Source organism: Silene latifolia, chromosome Y (assembly GCF_048544455.1).
Source record: "Silene latifolia isolate original U9 population chromosome Y, ASM4854445v1, whole genome shotgun sequence".
NCBI lineage: Eukaryota > Viridiplantae > Streptophyta > Magnoliopsida > Caryophyllales > Caryophyllaceae > Silene > Silene latifolia.
Genome location: NC_133538.1, coordinates 161333414 through 161356840, shown reverse-complemented (window position 1 = coordinate 161356840; position 23427 = coordinate 161333414). Strand labels below are relative to the sequence as shown.

Below are 23427 nucleotides of genomic sequence, written 5' to 3'. Positions count from 1 at the left end.
TATGTCCTTCCCTGATTTGGGTATGTCTTATACCACAACCTTGCAAAGGCTTATCTCCCAAGGAAATCTCGAAGCGATTGATCTAACTCCGGACCCTCTACCAAACAAACGAGGACGAAGATGAAACAGAGAACAATATTGTCAATATTACCAAGGTCGCGGACATGATAGTGAGTGTGTCTCCCCTTAAAAGGTTTAGTATCTTTTTTGTCTACTAAGATGGTCAGTTCACCTCCATATCTAATACTTGCGTCTACAAAGCGTAACTGTAACACCCCGATTTTCGACTAAATTAAAATTAACTTTTACATACAAAACTGGCCGAAATACAGGGATATTATGATCAATATACAAATTCCCTTTTTTCAAAATACATTTCTTTATACAGAATGAAATAAAATTTTTACAAAATTTCTAATAAAAACTTGACTCGAAATAAAATCCGTTTTAACAGCAGCGGAACTGTGGAAGTAACCTGAAAACAGAAGGTCTACCCCCATGACGGGTAGCCCAAAAGAGAGAATCATGTGAGCCAGAAAATACCTTAATAAAAGAAGCTTAATCCTCGATAAACCATGATAAAAAGTAATATTCTTAATTAATACACTAACGTAAACTAGCAAAAATGCTAGTCAACTTCATACTCCCAATTTCACAAGTGTTTGATCACTACTCAACACAAACCCATGAGCAGAACATTGATCTTTATATCATTGTGATACTTAATCCAACATATATCCAACCATGTTTTACCAATCTACCCATCTCACAGTCAAATCTACTAAAATGAAATATACTACTTGTACATGTTATATATAATACGAACTATCAAATGGAACAATCATTATAAACCACCATCTACAATTATGTCATGATGACGCCTGACAAGAGTATCTAATAGGTGACGTAAGATTCACCGTACCTCATACAACAACTATAGCATTTTTTTGTTTGCTCGGCTCGCCACTACGGGTTGTGAGCCACACTATAATTCTCTAGGCTCGGCACTGCGGGTTATAAGCCCAACTATAAATCTCGACCTAGGCTCGCCACTGCGGGTTTTAAGCCCAACTATAGTCTTCTTGTCTTATCACTTTGAACTTAGCGGATATGCTAAATAAATTGTAAAATTCCGAAACGAAGCCGGGTTGTCATATTAAAAAGAAAATATTATAATTACTTCAAAGATCATATAACTCGAGTACTTACTCATTTTACTTGGATGATACTATAGAATAAATACAGGATTGTCATCACTTACAAATATCAATACACCCATCAAAAGAATTACATCATTCCCTCTAGTAACTAAACTAAGCAACCTAGCTTATTATATCCTAATTCGTAAATAGGACTCAATCTCTAACAAGACTGATACACCCATCAAACGATTACGCCAATCCCTCAAAAACCAATATACCAAGTAATAATTACGTATAGCTCCAACCAACGAACTGAAGCTAAACTTTACCAGCAATTCAACGACAACATAGTCTATAATTTCAATTTTAGCTCTATATGCACAACCTCCTACTGGATACATACATAGGCTCCCAAAAAGATCGCCTTTTGCCCACAGACATTATAATCAGCTATATAAGAATATCGTCCCCAAATCAGTTAAACACGTACAAACAATAATCTTGTTATTGAATGATCCACTAAATTGAAGGAAATATGAATCAAGGACCAAATACAATCATATACAAAAATAATAATTTATCTTGCTTTTATCTTAATAGACAACCCCAAATTAATTAGGTAAAAGAATTAAAGAAAAATAAAAACATACATCAACTTGGTATAGAAGATGACGATCCGACGATGGCTAGGAGTGAAATTGTAAGTAGTCCTTATTGAGATATATGGTGAAAGAAAATGAATCAAAGAGGAAACAAAAAAATGAAGGATGATATATGAGAATGGTGAAAGGGTTGTGGAGTAGTGTAGATAGTTCTATTTTGTTCTCTTTTTTTTTTTTCTTTTTTTTAAAAACAACTATGGGTTATTACAGTAACACCATCACCAATTGAGATAAGACTTGACATGACTCAAGCATCTTTTGCTAGATAGTTGTTCAAAGTATTGTTATGCTCGAGAATACTTTCCATAAAAGAATCGTCTTCGTCATCGCTAAAGAACTTAACATTGTCAGGAAATGCAATTGTGGCTTTGTTAGCCAACCTTAAACCAATTCAAAACTAAAACTTTGTTATTGTTGTCATGTGGTATTGAACACTACTTAGTGCTTACCAAATGACCATCGGACATTGGCCTGTGGCACATCTAGTGGAGCCTCAGATCACAACACTTCTAGGCTAAATCGCCAAAATGAATTAGTTCATACTACGATTGTTACAAATTTATTTAGAGCAGTAGATGACATATAACATCATCGACAATGTGGCAACTACAATGCTTAATCTTACTAGGCTGGGTTCACTATCTTTTCTCTACCAAGATTGTCACGTTGTCCCCATAGCTAATACTTGCGCCTGCAGAGGGTAACACCATCACCAATTGAGACAAGACTTGATTCCACCCGAGCATCTGTTGCTAGATAGTTGTTCAAAGTTTTGGTATGCTCGTGTATACTTTCCATCAATGAATCATCTTCATCATCATTGAAGAACTTAACTCGCCGGGAAATGAAACTGAACCAAACCAAAGGGTGTTGTCATTTGCAATGACACCACCAATCTTTACAAGCTTCATTAGCGTCTCATGGTAGTTGATGTAGTTTTTCTTGTCCGCATCAACGAATGCAAAATCTATTGTCCCTTCATTACCCTAACATTTTGTGATGTTATTTACCTCAACATGCATTTCAAAAATACACTAACAAATTAAAATTAAACCGATCATTAATGATGGTGTCTTTGCTCTTGGTCGAAGATCTCACCTTGTTTAAGAGATCATTCAGAATCGATAAGGCGTTTCCTTGAATAAACTTAATTTTGTGCTCAACCTCGGCCTTCCGAATAAAGGGTCTACCAACTTCATGAACTTCTCTATCCTGATCAATGGCTACAATCTGAAAAAGAAATATAGATGAAACTTAAAATTATCACATTAAAATCTAAATCTATGTTGCTTCTATAAATATACTTTGGCTGTGAGATGACACGACACTCCCTTCCGCACACAAAATAACGACACTTGGACAAATTATTTTGGGCAAATTAAAATAAAAACTGAATTTTTTTCACAAAATCGCAACCTGACCCGCACTCGCAACTTATACTTAGTTATCAACGATCGCGTCTGAGTAATATAGACCGTAACAGCTAGTTTGAAGGGAGGAAAATCATAAACCTTAGCGTCATTAGGTAGGGCAAGGGCAGCTGAGAGAAGAGAATAGCCTGTAAAGACTCAGATCTCCAAAGTATTTTTTGTAAAGAATAAAGAGAGGTTGTGAATGTATGTTTGTAAGTGATGATTAGCAATGATACAAAGGTACATATTTATAGTTATAAACTAGGTTAATAGAGTAGCAACAACACAAGAATTAGTTTACTGTAAACTAGGAACTAAATGCTAAAGACTAGGTAGCTAAACAATAATACACATGTGAGAAAATAACAACTAGCTAAAAAGAAGGAGAAAGACTAGGCTTCGGTTGGTTCGATTCTGTTCATTCAACACTCCCGCGCAAGATGGACGGACGTAGATGAAGACCAATCTTGGATGACAGAAACATAAAACAAGACTTGTGGAGCGGCTTTGTTAACGTATCAGCTAACTGATCAGTACCATTAATGTGTTGGATACGAATTAAACCTTTCCGTACTTGCTCCTTAACGAAATGAAAAGAGAGTGCCAGATGCTTCATGTGGGAATGAAACACGGGATTTGCTGAGTAGTGAGTCGCAGAGAGATTGTCACAATAAATCGCAGGCGACGAGGGGTGAGAGAAACCAAGCTTAGTAAGTAGTGAGACTAGCCATAGCACTTCAGAGGAGGTGTCGGCAATAGCACGAAACTCGGCCTCGGTGGTGGAATGAGACAAAGCTCGCTGCTTGCGGGAAGACCAAGAAATCGGATTGCGTCCAAGATATACAATATAACCGGTTGTGGAGACATAGTCCTCGGGGTCACCACCATGATCTGCGTCACAATATGCATGGAGATTAAGAGGGGTGTCGTGGTGGAGGTGAATGCTGAGGTGAATTGTGCCATGGAGATAACAAAGAACACGTTTTAGGGCAAGCCGGTGGGAGGAGGTCGGGTGGGTGAGAAATTGGGCGAGTTTGTTAACTGGAAAAGCAATATCGGGTCGAGTGAGCGACAGATATTGAAGACTACCTACAATTGCCCGATAATCTGTGATATTTTCAACTGGTTCATTTGGTTCTTTAACGAGAGGTGGGTGAGCTATCATGGGCGTGGTGGCGGGCTTACATTCATGCATATTAAATTTATGAAGTAAGTCGGAAACATACTTGGTTTGGTTAAGATAGAGACCATTGGCGGTTGGGGTCACCTCAATACCAAGGAAAAAAGACAGGGGACCGAGATCCTTTAAGGAGAATTTGCGGGATAGTTCGTCAATGAAAGCTCGTATGTAGGTCGGGTTTGGTCCGGTGATGACAATGTCATCGACATAGACAAGTACAAATAAGATAGTGGTTTTATTATTTAAGATAAAAAGAGATGGGTCAGAGACCGAATTTTTGAATTGTAATTTTAGAAGGTAATTTTTGAGCTCGGTGTACCAAGCCCGTGGGGCTTGCTTGAGACCGTAAATAGCTTTGTGTCAATGACAAACATGCTCAGGTTTATGTGTATCTATGAACCCGGGTGGTTGGTCCATAAAGACAGAATCGGTTAGCTTACCTTGCAAAAACGCATTGTTCACGTCGAGTTGATGGAGGGACCATCGACGAGTCACATCGATAGACAATACAAGGCGAATTGTGGCTGGTTTGATTACGGGGCTAAAGGTCTCCGAATAATCAACATCGGGGCGCTGATGAAAGCCCTTGGCAACAAGTGTAGCTTTATGTTGTTTTAAAGTACCGTCCGGGTTGTACTTCACGCGGTATACCCACTTGCAACCAACTACGTTTTGAGCATGAGATCGTGGGATGAGAGTCTAGGTTTGATTACGAAGGAGAGCTTGATGCTCGTCAAGCATGGCAGTTCTCCATCGTGGGTCTATTAAAGCTTGTTTGGTCGTGGTGGGAGTGTCATGAGGGGTAGGGACAGTGGCGGTTTTGGCATGTTTCGAGGTGTGGGCAGCGGAGGTGGATGTGGAGTTGGCATATTTTGGGTTTGGTTTTACGATGTTGTTAGATAGACGGGTGATGACACAGGATGGGGGTGGAGGAGGAGGTGGTGGGGGTGTTGGAGATGGACTGGCTGTGGTGGTAGGGACAGAGGATGGTGTGGTGGTAGGGGTAGAGGATGGTGTGGTTATAGGAGAGGGATTGGCGGGTTGGTTTGGTGAGGGTGGAGTGGGAGTATTGCCGGGTTCAGGAGGGTGTTGATCAGGAGGGGGTTGTTGCTGGATGGGCAGGGCCGGGTCAAGAAGAGGTATAGTGAGTTCACACCATCGATCAGCGGTGGTAATGGGTGACGGGGTGGAATTGATGAGCGTTGTGTAAGGGAAAACGTGTTCGATAAATCGAACATGGCGAGATGTGTATAGTTTCTTAGCAACAGGATCATAGCAAAAGTAAGCACTTTGAGTATTCGAGTAGCCTACAAATACAAAAGGGGTCAATTTTGGGTCTAGCTTATGAGCCGTGTAGGGTTTGAGCCACGGATAACAAAGATCACATCCGAATGGTTTCAATTTCTGGTAATTCGGGTCATGACCAAAAAGAATTTGATAAGGGGTTTTGTTTTGTAAGGTGGATGTTGGAAGTCGATTAATGAGGTAGGTTGCAGTAGAGAAAGCATAGGGCCAAAATTGAGTTGGCATTTGAGCATGGGTAAGGAGAGCAAGACCAGTTTCAACCACATGTCGATGGCATCTTTCGGCAAAACCATTATGCTCGGGTGTGTGAGGAGGTGAGGTAAGGTGATTAATTCCAGCATCAAGGAGAGTCGGGTTTAATTTTTTGTTTTCTCCCCCATTGTCAGAATAGAATTGTTTAATTGGTTTTTGAAAATAATTTTCAATAATGTTTTTGAATCGAGTGAAAACGGTTGTTGTGTCGGATTTATGTTTGATGGGATAAAGCCAAAAATAGTGTTAATAATGATCGACAAAAAATATATAATATTTAAAGGAGTCAAAGGACAAAATAGGTGAGGTCCAAACGTCGGAAAATATAAGATCAAACGGTGCAGCGGATTTTATTGTGGAAATCGAAAAAGGTAATTTGTGGCTTTTATTGACTAAACATGAATTACAATGCGAATAACTTGAAATACGGAAATTGAAAATAGAATTTAATTGTTTAAGTGTAGCATTTGAAGGGTGTCCCAGTCGAGCATGCCACAAGCTGCTGGGAGACGAACTAAGGCTGGAGTAGGCGCATGGCGTGGTGTTGGGTGGTTGCCATTCATAGACGCCATCTTGAAACGGTCCTTGGATGAGAATTTCACCCGTCAAGCGGTCCTTAAAACAAAAAGAAAAAGATGAGAAACAAGCAATAGCATTATTGTCAAAACAGAATTGAGAAACAGACAAAAGGTTTCGAGCTATGGTTGGAACGACAAGGACATTGTTAAATAAAAGAGAGCGAGAGGAAGAGGGGGTAGTGAATGAACCATGGTGTGTGATTGGAAGGGCCGACCCATTTCCTATAATTAGGTCATCCGGTCCTTCATAGGGACCATGAAGAGCGAGTTTCTCGAGGTCATTGGTAATGTGGTGCGAGGCACCGCTATCAACAATATAGGCAGAGGTGGAAAGGGTGGCAGCGGTAGCGGTGTGGGCTTGAGGTCGGTTCTGTTTGGGTGGTGGAAACGAGACCATTGGATAATCACGTTTGAAATCGGGACAATCACTAATAACACGACCTGTCTCACAGCAATATTGGCAACGACCCTTAAAGGGTCTCGGGTTTGGGTTGTGGGCAGGTTGGTTCGTGGATTGATAACGGTTGGAGTTGGTGTTTGGGTGATAGGCACAGTTGTTGTTCGAGGAATATGTGTTGTGTTGGTTGTTGTAGCGAGAAGTATGGTTTTGATAGCCACGAGATGCGACATTGGCAGTGGGTGGGAAGGTGGTATTCCTTTGTTCTCGTTTGACAACGAGTTGGTGTTGGATGAGTCTCTCATGAAAGGCTTCAAACGATATGGGCGTGTCGTGAGCACGCACCGCATCGATTACAGTTTTGTATTGCTCAAGAGGAAGGCCGTGGATTATTTGAGCAATGATGTCCTCGGCATCCATGGGTTTACCAAGATGCGCGAGTTGATTGGTGCAGGATTTGATGGCAAGCATATACTCGGAAATCGTTCCATCACCAAGAGTGATATGACGAAGACGATCCTTGATTTGAAGTATATGGCCATGGGAATGATTAGCATAAGTGATGGCTAGGGTTTGCCTTGCTTCATGAGAAGTATTGGCATCAAGAAGAATAGGTGAGACGGATTCATGTAGTGTTCTGGCTAGGGCTCCTAGGATTAGGTTGTCTTGTTTGAACCATGTGGTATAGGCTGGGTTGGGAACCGGGTCAGGATTGGGTTTGGCATCGGTTGCGGGTGGGGTGATAGTGGTGGGTGGTGGCGGGTTGGTTCCATCGAGGTATGAGAACAAGCCATAGCCTCGAAGGAGTTTGGTAATTTGATATTGCCAAGATCGATAGGTTGATGGGGTAAGCTTAATGCAATTGGGAAAGGAGATGGAGATGAGTGGTTTTGTGGGTTCATCAAGGTTGCGAATAAGGGAGTTGCTTTGGTTCGACATAATGGTTGCGTGAAGAACAACGGAGACGGTGGTTAGGATCGATGAAGGCGTGATACCATGTAAAGAATAAAGAGAGGTTGTGAATGTATGTTTGTAATTGATGATTAGCAATGATACAAAGGTACATATTTATAGTTACAAACTAGGTTAATAGAGTAGCAACAACTCAAGAATTAGTCTACTGTAAACTAAGAACTAAATGCTAAAGACTAGGAAGCTAAACAATAATACACATGTGGGAAAATAACAACTAGCTAAAAAGAAGGAGAAAGACTAGGCTTCGGTTGGTTCGATTCTGTTTGTTCAACATTTTTAGCATTCATGAGCTTCAATATCATAGAAAGAAATTGTGCTTCATCAACAGGCACATCCAATGGATTCACATAGAAACCAATAAAAATTATAGTTTGCTCCCTTCAACTCCAATTCTAGCCAAGAAATCGCACATCTAGGAGTTTATTGTAACTCATCATGTTACTTAACACTCCATTCCATCACATTCACAGCCATATCTGGAACAATTATTTATGGTGTTAAGAATCTTCGTACACCGAAAACTTGTATTTCATCATCTCTGTGACAAAGTGATATACTCTATATTATCTTTGAAATACGTCTAGGCTTAGCCTGTTGGCTACATTTATCATCCTTCGAAATACAAATTTGATTAAAATTTTGACTCAAACTTTAGGTTCATACTTATCTCTTGTTCATCAACTTTTAAGGATATTAACATCAATTGTGTATTATTAGTATCATTTAACAATTCTTGGGTTTGAAGTACTAGAGGGGCATAGGGTCGTTGTTTTTCCCAAATTTGAACAAATGTGGGAATAACCAACCTACTCTAACTTCTAGACAACAAGAGAATGAGATTGTATTACTAGTTCTCGGTTTGAAACTTCATCTCAAATTGACTATCACAGCCTGATCTCAGCAACTTCGCTGCAAAAGTGCTCAAATTAGTTCAACATGAGATGTTCTAAACTTCAAAACCTTAATAGCTTGGTCACTTTTTGTGTCAACGTCTGGTATTTAGAACCATAACGAGCCTTTTTTTTTTGGTGAACTGTGAAAATATATTAATAATAAGATAAACAATGTAGTACAATGTCACCACTCACCAATGTTAAACATAAACATTTTTAGCTAATACATCTTCCAATCCAAAGCTAATCATATGACGGTTCCCACGGGAAATGAAGTGCCTTCATTCCCATTTCCTCTCCCTGCATCTCCCTTGAATGTTGTGCTTCACCTGAGTGATAATGTAGCGAGGAGCCAAGACTCGAGCTTCAAGACGAGAGACATTTATAACATTCCAAATATAGTACCACAGAGCCACCACGCTGCAAACACGATCTGTTTCTTCATCAAGGAAGGGCATCTCCAAGCTAGACACCAATCAACAACATTAGACCTGGAAAATGGATGTCAAGCCACTCACTCAACAGATCCCAGCATTGCCTACTGAACATACATTCATAGAACAAGTGAGAATGTGTTTCTATCTGATTATAGCAAATCTCACAAACACAATCGTTAATAACCCCAAATGTGAGCAGTCTTTCCTTAGTCATAAGTCCGCCCTTCACAACTAGCCATCCAATAAAGGCATGTCTAGGAATAATAGTCTTGCTCCAGACTATAGGATACCAATATACTTGATGTTGATGTCCCATAAGCCATTTATACCCACTGGAAACCATATACATCCCTTTAGTTGCAGTCCAAACCCCATTAGTAAACCCAACCTTCATTTTTTCCTTAACTTGACAAATTTTTCGCTAGGTCCAACTAGTGTTAGTGCTAGGTTTGTACTCACACCAGTCCCTCCCTTTTATATACACATGACTCACCCACCTACCAAAGATGATCAGTCTTCATTACCAGCCAACTAGTGTATTTACCAATTATAAAAGTGTTCCAATGTCTGGAATTAATAATGCCCAATCCACCATTCTTCTTCTCCTTACAAATTTTATCCCAGCTGACTGAAGGTGTTTTCATAAATTGTTCAGAACCAGACCACAGGTAATTCCTACATATCCCTTTAATCCTATCAATCACTGTAAGAGGAATGATAAAAAATCCTGGTCCAGTAGGTATGGAGTTGAGTCAAGACAGCTTTTATAAGGACAATTCATCCTGCATAACTCAGTTTCTTAGCACCCCAGCTCCTTATTTTGGCTACCACTTTCTCAACTAACCTTGTGCAATCACCTATGCCCATCCTTTTATAGGATATAGGAATTCCCAAATATCTAAAAGGGAAAATCCCTGCTTTAAAACCTGAAATCCTGAGAATATAATCTACCTCCCTTTGATCCATGCCATTAAAATAAATATCAGACTTATCACTGTTCATTTCTAACCCAGAGGATCTAGAAAAGGTAGAAAATGCCCTCAACAACACCTTAATAGAATTCCTATCACCTCTACTGAACATCAATAGGTCATCAACAAAGCAAAGGTGGGTCAACTTCAAGGGTCTGCCTAAAGGGTTAAAATTTAACTCAACCCTACCAGTTACTTCAACAATAACTCTACTCAGGTACTCCTTACAAATGGTAAAGCAGTGGGGACATAGGGTCCCTTTGCCTAATTCCTCTTTTCCCCTGGAAGTAGCCAAAACAAGAGCCATTAAGGGCAATAGTTTACCATGGATTGGTCATACAAGCCATAATGCAAGTGACCATTCTCCCAGGGAAATTAAGAGCTATCAACATTTGCTCAATGAAGCTCCATTTCACTGAGTCATAAGCTTTTTTTAAGTCAACCTTCATTATACATCTAGGAGAACAAGACCTCCTCTTATATAGCCTAACCAAGTCATGGCAAATTAAAATGTTATGCACTATGTCCCTGCCTTTAATAAAAGCACTCTGTGTCTCACTCACAATATTAGGCAACCCTTTAGCTAGCCTATTACAAATTACCATAGAAATGATTTTATACCGGACATTGCAGCATGCAATGGGCCTAAAATCAGCAACTGTAATAGGTTTAACTTTTTTAGGGATCAAAGTTAAAGTAGTGGAATTCACTTGTCTAAGAAGCTGACAAGATTGGAAAAATTCTTGTAATGCCTCAACAATAGTCCCACCCAGAATAGGGGAAGCATCTTTATAGAATTGAGAAGTATACCCATCTGGGCCAGGGGATTTGTTAGCAGGAATAGAGTTCAGAGCCACCTGAATTTCCTCAGTTGTGACCTCCCTAACCAGCTCCAAACCTTGATCAACACTCACTAATTTTCCTTTCCTCACAGTAGGCACATGGATTCTTCTGACTGGTTTACATGACTCCAATAATGATTTATAATACTCAGTGAATGCCACTTCAATGTCTGGCACACTAGTGCAGTTGTGACAAGCCATATCCGAAATAGCCATAATCTTATTACTCATTCTTCTAGCTTTAATAATACTATGAAGGTAGCTAGTATTATCATCCCCATCTTGCATCCATTGAGCTTTTGCTTTTTGAGCCAGAAAACTTATATCCGAAATAGCCTTGTAACACTGAGCAACCTCTTTTTCCTCCTGCCGTATCTCCAGATTTAAAGGATCACTATGTAGTTTCTCCTTAACATGATACAAATGCAGCTTAGCAACCCTAGCAGAGGTTTCAATGTTAGCAAAAGCTGACCCATTCAAATTCTTTAATGGTTGCTTTAACATTTTCAATTTTTTCACCATTTGGAACATCTTAATACCATACACTGGCCTGTCCCAGATTTCCTGAACTAATGGCAAAAAATTAGAATCCTTGCCCCACATATTAAGGAACTTAAATGCCCCTTTTTTCCTCACCACCTCAGCACTCAGAGAAATAGTGCATGGGCAGTGATCAAAGTCCCCTTCAGGATGAAACATAGTATTAGTATCAGAAAATGTCAGTAGCCAATCATCATTACTCATAGCTCTGTCTATTCTACTAAATACCATTTCACCTGGCTCATGTTTATTGTTCCAGGTGAAGAAGGCACCTTGAGCTGGCAGATCTACAAGACCACAGTCATCAACACGGTCTTGGAAACCTCTCAATTCATAAGAAGAAACCTCAGATCCTAATCTTTTACACATTGCTAACACATTGTTAAAATTTCCCATGACCAACCAAGGACCATTAACAACTTGTCTTATATTCCTTAGTGAATTCCATAAAGGGATTCTTTCACTTACTCTATTAAACCCATAGATCACAGACATCCACTACACCTAACCAATAATACAAGTAACTTTGGTATGGATAACCTGAGCCTCAGTACTAATAACATCAATTGTATAATTACCAGCATCCCAAATCACCAAGATCCTACCACAATCATGGGTGAATTATTATGCACCAAACTTCAATTATTACCTATTCCTTGATGAACCTTATTTATAGTTTCTAATAAACCAAAGACCCCCTACATTACTGTTATGAAGAAACCATCTTACATCATTCTGCTTATTCATACTATTAATACCTCTCACATTCCAAAATCCAACGCTACCCATTTTCAATATGAAAGGAACTACACTCCATTTCCTCTTCCAGCACTCTTCTGTAATGAACAAAATGCTCCAGGATCTCCATGAATGTTCTTCTACCACTGCCCAAACCAATCCCACCTTGTCTAGTCATCTTTGCAATTATTCTTGGTGGAGAGAATGATCTAAATGCTCCTGGCATAGTAGTAATCATTCCACCCAGGCTTTCTAATCCCTGAGGCCCCCTTGATTGGGAACCAAGAGGATGCTCTGGCACCACAGTTTCCTCAGTAGCAGGTCCCTCATTCACAGTAGGAGCAGGCACATGATTTTGAGCTTGTTTAAGTCTCCAGATATTCCTTCCAGGTCTAGGCCCTTTAGACTGCTTGGATTTCCTACAATCCCTAGCAATATGACCCATATCCTGACATTCAGAACAGAGAACTGGCTTCCATTCATAGTGAACTATTTGCTTTTGTATATTATCTAGTTCATCAGCAAATTGGATCACATCCGGCAATTCAGTCCCAATTTTCACCTCCACCATAACCCAGGCATGACCTAGGACGGTTTTCAACATTGTATTACTATCACACCTAACAGGTTTACCAACTAGCCCTGCAATCTTCATCAAAGCATTGCCCCAGAATTTCAGTGGCAACCCATAAAACCTAATCCATATAGACACCACATCTATAGTCTCCTTAACCATTTTTGACTCCGGGGTCCATTCTTTAACAATAATAGGCTTATTGTCAAAGAAAATTGGACCTGCTTACAAAACTCTTAGTTTCATTTCCTCAGTTTTAAAACGAACCAAAAAAGTACCATTAGAATTAAAGGAAATCTTATCATAATTCGTGTAGCCCCAGACACGCTTAATAAAACCATCGATGACCTTGAATGGAGGATTATCGATCTCCAAGAACATAGCAGTATACTGCAGTTGACCAATACTTCAACTCCGATGCAACATCATCATTAGTAAGCTGAAGAGGACTTACCACCGAAGTCGTATCCGAATCAGAAGATTGCTCCTTTCCTGGAACCTCCATCCATTCAGACTCAGAACCACTTCCTTCTTCCGAGATTGAATCCATGACATTACTCAAATTATATGGACGAATTATCGAATCCTGCTCAGATGCATGTTCATCCATGTGATTAAGCCTCAAATGAACATCATCATCTTGATCAATGATCTGATATCTCGATCCACTAGCTATATTATTTGGTGTATTATTACTAATTTATGATTTTTTTGAGTGATTTTGTGCTATTAATCGTATTGTTCTATTAGATTTAGGTGAATTTTTTCGATTGCGAGCCATTGCAGGAATGAAACATAAACCCTAAATCGCTTCTCTTACTACCCTTTCTCTCTTATCGTATTCATGATCCATATGTTCTTTAATTCATAACGAGCCTTATTACTGCCTTAAACAGAATATTGTTAATAACAACTGAAATGTTATTGGATATTGTGGATTATGTTCGAGTACACATGCCATACGAGTCTTACAATTCGGAAAAATTCTTAGGTCCTACCTAACCAATAAGAAGCCTTCATGATAATATCTTCCTTATATTTACCTTTATATTTATAGCTTTTAAATGAGCATGAAGACTTCTTATTGGTTAGGGAACACACATTAATGGTCCTCCCGGAGGACCTAAGAATTTTTCTACAATTCGTGGTAGGTAGTTTCAAATCATGTCAATTTAAATCATCAGCTAAGTTTGGACCAGCTACGACGAAAAATTAAACGTAAATTGAATTTAAGGTCATTTTCAGGTTAATATGTGTATGTCTAGGTCAATTCAGGTCGCGTGTCAATACGTCTAGCTATGTTTGAGCGCAGTTAGACAAAAAAAAAAAGTAAATGTAAACCTTAAGCTAGGGTGATACATAGACGCGTATTTCTCCACGGTAGCCCGCCTGAGCTCCTTCAACTGATCGTGCTCATTTGGGTACGCACTTGTTTCCATAACATACTGCATTTTTCATGACTAAAATTAACCCTTAAAAAACATATCAAGTTATCTGACAAATGAACATAGAAAATAAACCTTAAGAAGAGCTGGACTACTAAGGATGTTGTTCTCCTTCTTGTGTGCGATCCCGTAGGAAATGTTTGCTCCCATGCCTGAGACAAAATGTTTACAACTTTGAATTATGACTATCTATTGTGTAAGATATCTCACAATAAAAGGAGCAAGTCTCCTGAGAGACGGTCTCTCAATAAGATTTACACTTATAAGAAAAAATGGTACTAAAGGTAATAAAATAGGTACAAATCATGATCAAAGATAAAATGAGTACATTTATTATATAAATAGGTACGACATTACTATGTCACAATCAACACTATAAGGGTCACGAAAAGCATCTAATCCGACCCTCTCTATTATAATTAAAACGGAAAATTCGCGTGTCACTCTTAAAATTTGCCATTTTTCACGTGGTATCCGATTTTTAAAAATTGTGCATATGATGCCTTTGACGTTTAATTTTCATAGACAGCATGCCTTTTTTATCGTTTATGTTTTGTATGAATTTTGCGCAAGGCGAAATCGGGTCAGGGTAGGGTTAACTAGCTCAAACTTATCCGTGAGTGTGTATGACAGGGTACGAAATTAAAAGAATAAAGCAAGAAAAATAAACGAAGAGTAAGACAAAGAATTTGTACGTGGAAAACCCTTTAAATGGGAAAAAACCACGGGCACCAAGCCAGGAGAGGATTTCGCTATGATATTGAATATTTAGCACAAATGATTGCAAATAGCTTAAGTATTGCGAGAGAATATGGTATGCTCGTGTATGTCTTGTTGTGTTTTGCAAATGATCTCTAAGTGCTCCTTATATAGCCATGCTGAACGGCTGCATAATCCAGTAGTTAATGCCAAATATTCTGTCTGGATTATCCGCCTTAATGCTTGTTTGGGCTAAAAATAGCATAATAGAAGAGGCCCATTTGATAAGATAAAGATTACAAGAGAAGTGGTAAAGAGAAAGGGAGTCCGCGGTCAGGAAAAGAGGAGATGTGCTTGAGAAGGATCAAGAGCCCGTCATAGAAGGTGCCCGCGTTAAGGAAAGGAGTGTTAGGGAGAAGTTAGGGAGAAGTCAGGGAGAAGTTAGGGAGATTGGGGAGAATTGGTAACAGAGTTCGGGTTAGGAAATAAGTCCTTATGGAAATAATATTCCCTTTCCATATTCGAGGTAGGACATGTCTAGGGTTCTTACCCTATAAATAGCTAAGGAAGCAAATCAAAGAGGACATCCAACACAACTCATTCAACACATCCGTATTCATTCATACAAACAATAATCAAGATCATATCTCAGCAAATAATATACGCTCATTCTGGATCTTGCAGGCCTGACGCCTAGGGCCAGCAGGATTAGCTACGCATCACAATTGTAATCATCCTCCAATTCATATAGTGCAATACTTGGCAGGGTACCGCCCCTCCCGCGGTTGTTCCCACATTGGGTTTTCCGCGTCACCAAAATCTTACCTGTCAATTTACATTACGTACATTATTTTTTTCCATTTACTTATTGACATACAAATCATCATACAATCGACCAACGAATATAGACTACATTGACCCTAATTAATCGATTTGGGTAAAAATACCTAAACAGTTTGGCACCCACCGTGGGGCATTGTGGTCGTCAATCGTTGATATTCTAGATATACAATGGAAAAGCAAGTATCTGAAGCCATGTCAGGGAGCAGGCAGCCATCGCCACCACCATCGTCTACCCAAAGTCCAACATCGACAGTGGCCACGCAGGCTCCCGGACACACCCCAAGAATCATACCGACAAGAAAAGCCTCTCTACTTCCCAGGACCCCTGTTGTCTCAGCCCAGACCAGATCAGACAAAGGAACATCAAGCTCAGGCGTCACTCCGCCGCCCAGTCCCACGCAAATCCTGCTCGCCGGCGTGGAAAATCTTCAGAAAGCTATGGAAAACATGAGAGAAGACCAAAGGAGAGCAGATGCCGAGGTAAGAAGGAGAGACAGAGAGCTCTGGGCACAAATTGATCTCCTAAAGCAGCAATCCAGCACTCCAGCGAACAGGACAGGTGAAGGAAGATTTCCTTTGGTAGATCTGACACAAGGAGCAGCAGGCAGCAGGCAGATACGAGCTGAAATAATTACAAGATTGGATTTGGCTACGACACCGTCAAATTGAAGGATAACCCCACGAGGGTTAGGATACCTCACACCAGATAGCTGGCAGCCAGCCAGCTACGTAGGGATACAAACAGGTGGCCTCCCCGTCAGCAGTCCTACAGCAATCGATCAGACACCTGTAGCAGGATCCGAGTCAAACCAGCAAGTGAACTGGCAGCAGGGGACAATCGTTGCCACAACCCCCCGGCAGCCGGAACTTATCAGAATCTTCAAGAGCCCGGATCAGGAGGAATTATGCAGACAGCTGACAGGCGGACCCCAGATTCAGCCAATATAACTAATCAGCAGTACTTGGAACTAAAGGAGATGCTGAGCAGGGTTCCAGGGCTACCGCCCCTACTCGAGAAAGCAGCTCTAGACAGTTATGCCGACTCACCATTCGTGGACACCATATCCATCACAGCCATGCCAAAGGGATTCACAAACCCAAATATGCCTCTCTTCGACGGCAGAGCAGACACCTTTGATCATATCAGCCAGTATAAACAGAAAATGATGACGATAATGACCATAGGACAAGTTAAGGAAGCTGCATGTGCAAAGGATTTGGGTCCACCCTAACGGGGACCGACACTTCAATGGTTTGTAAGCCTGCCCAACAGGTCGATATCTACATTTGCTGAACTGGTAAACGCATTTACTCAATAGTTCGCAAGCAGCAGAAAGCCACAGAAGCACGCACGAGACCTGTACAGAATCGTCCAGGGGGCAGGAGAGAGCATTGGAGAATACAATACCAGATTTAACAATGAGAAGTTTCGAAGCAGTGCAGGAGAAAGCAGCTGCCGCGATCAGACTTGAGGAAGATATCCTAGCCAGAGCCAGCTTACAGAGCGCGCCAAGTATTTCTAGTACTTCAACCATGGAGAAATCGGGAAGAAAGCAAACCACCAACAAGAAGGACGAGAGATACAGACCATATGGGAAGGGAGTCAACATAATCGAGGAAAACCAGCTACTCCCCACTCTGGCAGAGTATGGATTCACTACAGGTATCAGAGGAATCTTGAAGGCGCTCAGAGAGATGGGAGATGGAGTCAGATGGCCCAACCCACCAGTAGGAGAGCAAGCTTGGAGAAAGGATAGCAAGAAGAAGTGTGAATTCCATCGTGATATTGGACACAACACTGAGGATTGCTACACATTGAGAAGAGAGATCAAGCGCCTGTACGAACAAGGAAAGCTGAGCCACCTGTTACCAGGTGGGGTCAAGCAGCAGGATAAGGTAGGTTCCGCCAAGCCGGCAGACCCACCCACATGCACTAAAATTATAAACGTGATAACAAAGCGCTCGGACTTAAGCGGCACGACATACTCAAAGAGCGACCAAGAGACATGCCACCGAGACCAAAGGAGACAGGCCAGCCAACTCTTGTAGAATTTCTCACAGTGACCTGCCAGCAGTAAGCTTTGATGAAGGAGATACATACGATGAACGAGAACACCATGATGCACTTATTATCACCTTGTCAATGGCCAATTGCACAGTAAGAAAGGTCTTGGTAGATACAGGAAGCTCAGTCAACTTAATCATGCTGAAAACCATAGAGAACATGGGATTCAGCGAGAAGGATTCACAGAAGAAGACTATCCCGCTAGTAGGCTTCAGCGGAGAAACAACCAGCTCGCTAGGTGAGATAATCATCCCCACCTATGTTGGAGGAGTCAACAAGCAAGTCAGGTACCTGGTTATAGATGGCCCCTCTACTTACAACGTCATCCTAGGAAGACCATGGCTGCACCAGATGAAAGCAGTCCCTTCAACATATCACCAGTGCATAAAGTTCCCCACCCCATGGGGAGTAGAAACGATAAGAGGAGATCAGGAGGAAGCTAGAGGCTGCTACAAGAAGGCAATCAAGTGCACTGCCAGCCCTCCCGTATAGCAATTATAGAAGCAGCCTATCCAGGATGAATACATCGAGCCCCCAGCAGAAGAGCTGGATCAGATTAACCTGAACAAGCTACACCCAGAGAGAACCATGCTCATTGGAGCAGGATGTACAGGAAGCTTACGACAGCAACTAGTCAAGTTCTTACAAGATAACATGGATTGCTTTGCATGGTCACACGATGATATGATAGGCATAGATCCATCCATCATAACACACAAGCTTAGCGTGGACCCAAAGTGTAAACCCATCTAGCAGAGAAGGAGAAAGTTTGCAGCAGAGAGAAATAAGGTAATCAACCAGAAGTAGACACTGTTGGCAAAAGCAAAGAAGATAAGAGAAGTGAAATACCCAGAATGGTTGTCTAATGTAGTGGTGGTGCCTAAAAAGAATGGGAAGTGGAGAGTATGTGTGGACTTCACTGATCTCAACAAAGCATGTCCTAAAGATCCATTCCCATTTGCCTCATATTGATGCAATGGTAGATGCAACATTTGGACACGAGATGCTAACATTTTCGGATGCATGGAGTGGATACAATCGATCAAGATGGATCCTGCAGACCCGGGAGAAGACTGACATTTATGTCCGAAAGAGGAATATATTGCTACAACGTCATGCCGTTCGGCCTAAAGAACGCAGGCTCCACATATCAAAGGTTGGTTAACCGCATGTTCAAAGAGCAAATAGGAAGAACCATGGAGGTGTACATTGATGACATGGTGGTGAAATCAGAAAAAGCCAAAGATCATATGCGGCATCTGGCAGAAACATTCAGCACCCTCAAAAATACAAGATGAAATTAAACCCACCTAAATGCACCTTCGGGGTATCTTCTGGCAAATTCTTGGGCTATATTGTAACTCAGAGAGGAATAGAAGCCAGCATCGAGCAGATCAAAGCTGTCTTACAGCTGGAATCACCCGAGAAACCTAAGGATGTTCAAAGACTAGCTGGAAAGGTAGCAGCCCTGAACAGGTTCATTTCAAGATCTTCAGACAAATGCAGGCTATTTTACGACGTGCTAAGGAAAAGCCAGAAGTTTGAGTGGACAGCTGAACACGAGCAAGCCTTCATAGACCTGAAGCACTATCTCGTGATCCACCGCATTTGTCAAAACCAAAGCCAGGTGAACCATTATTCCTATACCTAGTTGTCACGAAGTAGCAGTGAGTCTTTGTCTGGTCGAGAGAGCAAGAAAAGGAGCAAAAGCCAGTGTACTACGTAAGCAAGTCTCTGCACTGTAGGCATAGACCGGTACACATCTCTTGAAAAGTTAGTACTAGCATTGGTAGTAGCATCTCGCAAACTGTGTCCCTATTTTGAGTCACACATCATACATGTTGTGACAAAATACCCGCTAAAAGCTATCATGAGGAGGCCTGAGCTATCAGGAAGAATGTCTAAATGGTCTGTACACCTCAGTGGATACGACATCCAATACGACCCTAGAGCAAAGCAATCAAATCGCGAGCATGGCCGACTTCGTGTCGGACTTGATCCGCCATCCAATAACGCGGAATCGATACCGAGATCCTCACTTTAGAAGGAAGCAAGCGACGGAAAGTCGCGAGATGCATATCGACGGAGCCTCAAACCAAAGGGGGCAGGTGTAGGATTAATTTTGCGATCACCACGGGGAGATCGATATTCGTAAGATGTGAATTCAAGGCAACCAACAATGAAACAGAATACGAGGCCTTGATATTGGGAATGAAGCTAGCACGTGAATGATGAGTTTATAGCCAGAGATTCGAAGATGATAACATACCTAAAAGTAGCAAAGGAATTAAAACAAAAATTCGAATCTTACAAGCTTAAACAGGTCCCAGAGATCAGAACGTGGAAGCAGACGCCCTAGCAACCCTGGGGGCAACATTCAAGCCAACGGAGCTATCCAGCATTCCAATAGCACATATGCTGGAACCCTCTATCCAGAAGGAAGACGGAATAGACAGGGGTGAACTGGAGGATCCACAAAGCGAAAAGGAAATCCAAGCGGTTACAGAGGAAGGTGAGAGCTCTCGGTCAAACAGGCAGCCGCCTGACCAGGTAGCCGATCCTGCGGACGACTGGCGCACACCTTACCTAGACTGGCTGCGCCATAACAAGCTACCAGATGATAAGAAGGAAGTAAGAGCTTTTAGAATAAAGGCCTCCAGATTCATACTTATTGATGATATATTATTCAGAAAATCGCTAGCAGGCCCCTACCTGCGGTGCCTGGACAAGGAAGAAGCGCAGATCGTGTTACATGCTCTCACGATGGCGAATGTGGAAACCATGCGGGGGCGGGAGTCGGCAAATAAAGCACTCAGACAGGGATATTATTGGTCTTCAATGAAACAGATGAAGTAGAGTATGCACGAAAATGTGATGCCTGCCAGCGCTCAGCGCCCATGATCCACCAGCCAGCGGAGCCTCTACACCCTATCATCTCTCCTTGGCCATTCATGGCATGGGGCATGGACATAGTAGGCCCCTACCACGGGCCACAGGAAACAGAACCTGGATGCTAGCAATGATAGATTACTTCTCCAAGTGGATAGAGGCACAAGCATTCACGGAGGTAAAAGACAAACAAGTCATTTCATTCATAAAACGAAACATCGTTTGCAGATTTGGTATCCCATCAGAAATCATATGTGACAATGGCTCACAATTCATCTCCAACGATACCGAGGGGATCGTGTCGGTGGAATATCACCTTAAAAAAGTCGGCACCTAGGACTCCAAAGTCCAATGGTCAAGTTGAATCCAAGAATAAAATTATTATGGACAATCCGAGAAGGAGGTTACAGGAGTTAGGAGGAAAGTAAGCAGATGAGTTGCCACTAGTGTTATGGTCTGACAGAACGACGCCAAATGTAGCAACAGGTCAAACACCCTTCAGCCTGGTGTTTGGCGCAGAAGCGGTCATTCTATCAGAAGTTCTAATTCCCACTCATAGGTATGAAAATATGACGAGGGAACTGAACAATGCGAGAGATGACCGAAGCACGGACACAATTGACGAGTGCGAGCAAGCGCAAAAATCCGTCTGGTCGCCTACAAACATCGGTGGCAGGAGTTACAACAAGAATGTGAAAGTCAGGCTCTGGAGGTAGGAGACTGGTTCTCCGAGAGGTGTTTCAAAACACCAAAAATCGAAAAGCAAGCAAATTCGCCTACAAATGGGAAAGACCATACCAGGTAGAAGGAGTTGTTGGCCATGGCGCATACAGACTGATGACTATGGACGGTCAAATCATACAACGCCCATGGAACATACTTCACCTGAAGAGATATTACTTTTAATAATAAGTAGACTCGAGCTTTCAGAATAATGTACTATGAGAAGCCAAATCATTTTTAAAGATAAAATAAAAATTCGGTAGTAGGCATACTGCCAGTTTCACTCTTATTTCTGGTATCTTTAAGTTATTTTTTGAAACTTTAAACTACTATTGGATGGTGTGGTCGGCAGCGTCCTGGGACCATAATTGCTCTGGTACCCCATGAGATGGCGACAGGTACTTCACATCATTTTAATAGATTTTCTTATTTTTAGGCTTCTCTAAGCACATCATTTTGAATTCTGGTATCTATGGTACTTTGAAAGGATGTCTAGCAGGACTGTCAACTGCCAACGCGGGGTGACAAGGTACACGGAACTCTAACATGCCCAACCTATTTTCTACACAAGGAGCACCCTCACCAGGCAGACTGTGGAACATACGAAAGGGAGCTGGTCGACAAACGGTGAATACGCTTATCCGCCTACCCCCGATACCACCCCCTGGACGTAGCTCGCACTAATCGCACTTAATCAGGGCCCCAGCATGCATGCAAAAACGAACATGGAACGTAGGGATATCTGCGCTACCAGAATCCTACAGCGTCTCCATCTAGTCCTAGAATGACGATAAACTTGCCTCAATGACGCCCCTGTTGGCATTAAACGAGATGAACACACCTTGCGTCATGAACAAGGTTAAGTAGTTCATAAACTGCGGCATACGCCTAAATCAGCCATTCGGCTGACACGGCAGCTAGCTTGGTCTGGGTCAGTCTTTTCAGGCTGACCAGGCTAGTCTAAATCAGCCTCCTAGGTTGACACGGCCACTCCTCCTTACATTGCAAAGATACGCCTAAATCACCATCGGCCGACACTAGCCTAGCTGAGTCATAACGTTAACCTTTTCAGGGTGACAGGACTCGCCTAAATCAGTCAAACAGACTGACACGACACAAACACACGATATGTAAGCTAAAACCTTGCCAAACTATCACAAGGGGCATTTCAAAATATGGCCAAAATGCGGCCCCAAGTTTAAACCGCCACCCTGGCGGAGCAAACACAAGAACAAGTTTAAAACTTACAAAGTCTGCCACCTCTGGGCCAGACTGCCAAAAAAGTTTATCAAAACATAAAAATTTAATTATCGGTCACATTAATGACCTCCACCTCTGGCATCCCCTCTGTCTACTGACCTCTCATTTCAGGTACCGCTTCAGCCTGAGCATCCTCAGCCACCATAGCTCTCTGAGCTCCATCAGCAGCATCCTGGGACATTCCCAAAGATCACCCCCCGGCTGCTCGGCCAACGCAGGAGAATTCACCTCACCAACCTCAAGCATCAAGCATACTCGGATCGGGTTGAGCGGGGTAGAGCATCTCCAGTGCTTCTCCTCTTCCTCTATGGTCTGTGGGTGGGAGCCTCCTCAAGGGCAAAGACGCATCCCACTCGATCTTTCCCGCGGAGGTAGCATATGCAACAACATTGGTGGCCAGGGAAATCAGCTCACTGATCTTCTCAATATAGCGCTTGAGGGAGTCAGAAAAAGTGCTGCACACGGCCTGGGTTCGAGCCAGCTGATCAGCCCCCTCCTTCAACTTTTTCTTGGTGACAGCAAGCTCAGCCTTCAGCTCCACCACACTCTCCTTCAGATCAACCCGTTGCTGCGCCAAATCCGCGACAGTCTCCTTCAGCTCCTGA

General features: G+C 41.9%; 1 pseudogene; it reads right to left on the bottom strand.

Annotated features, from left to right (window-relative positions):
- Positions 1-2482: 2482 nt before the first annotated feature.
- Positions 2483-23003, bottom strand: LOC141629298 (flavonoid 3',5'-methyltransferase-like; annotated as a pseudogene).
- Positions 23004-23427: the final 424 nt, after the last annotated feature.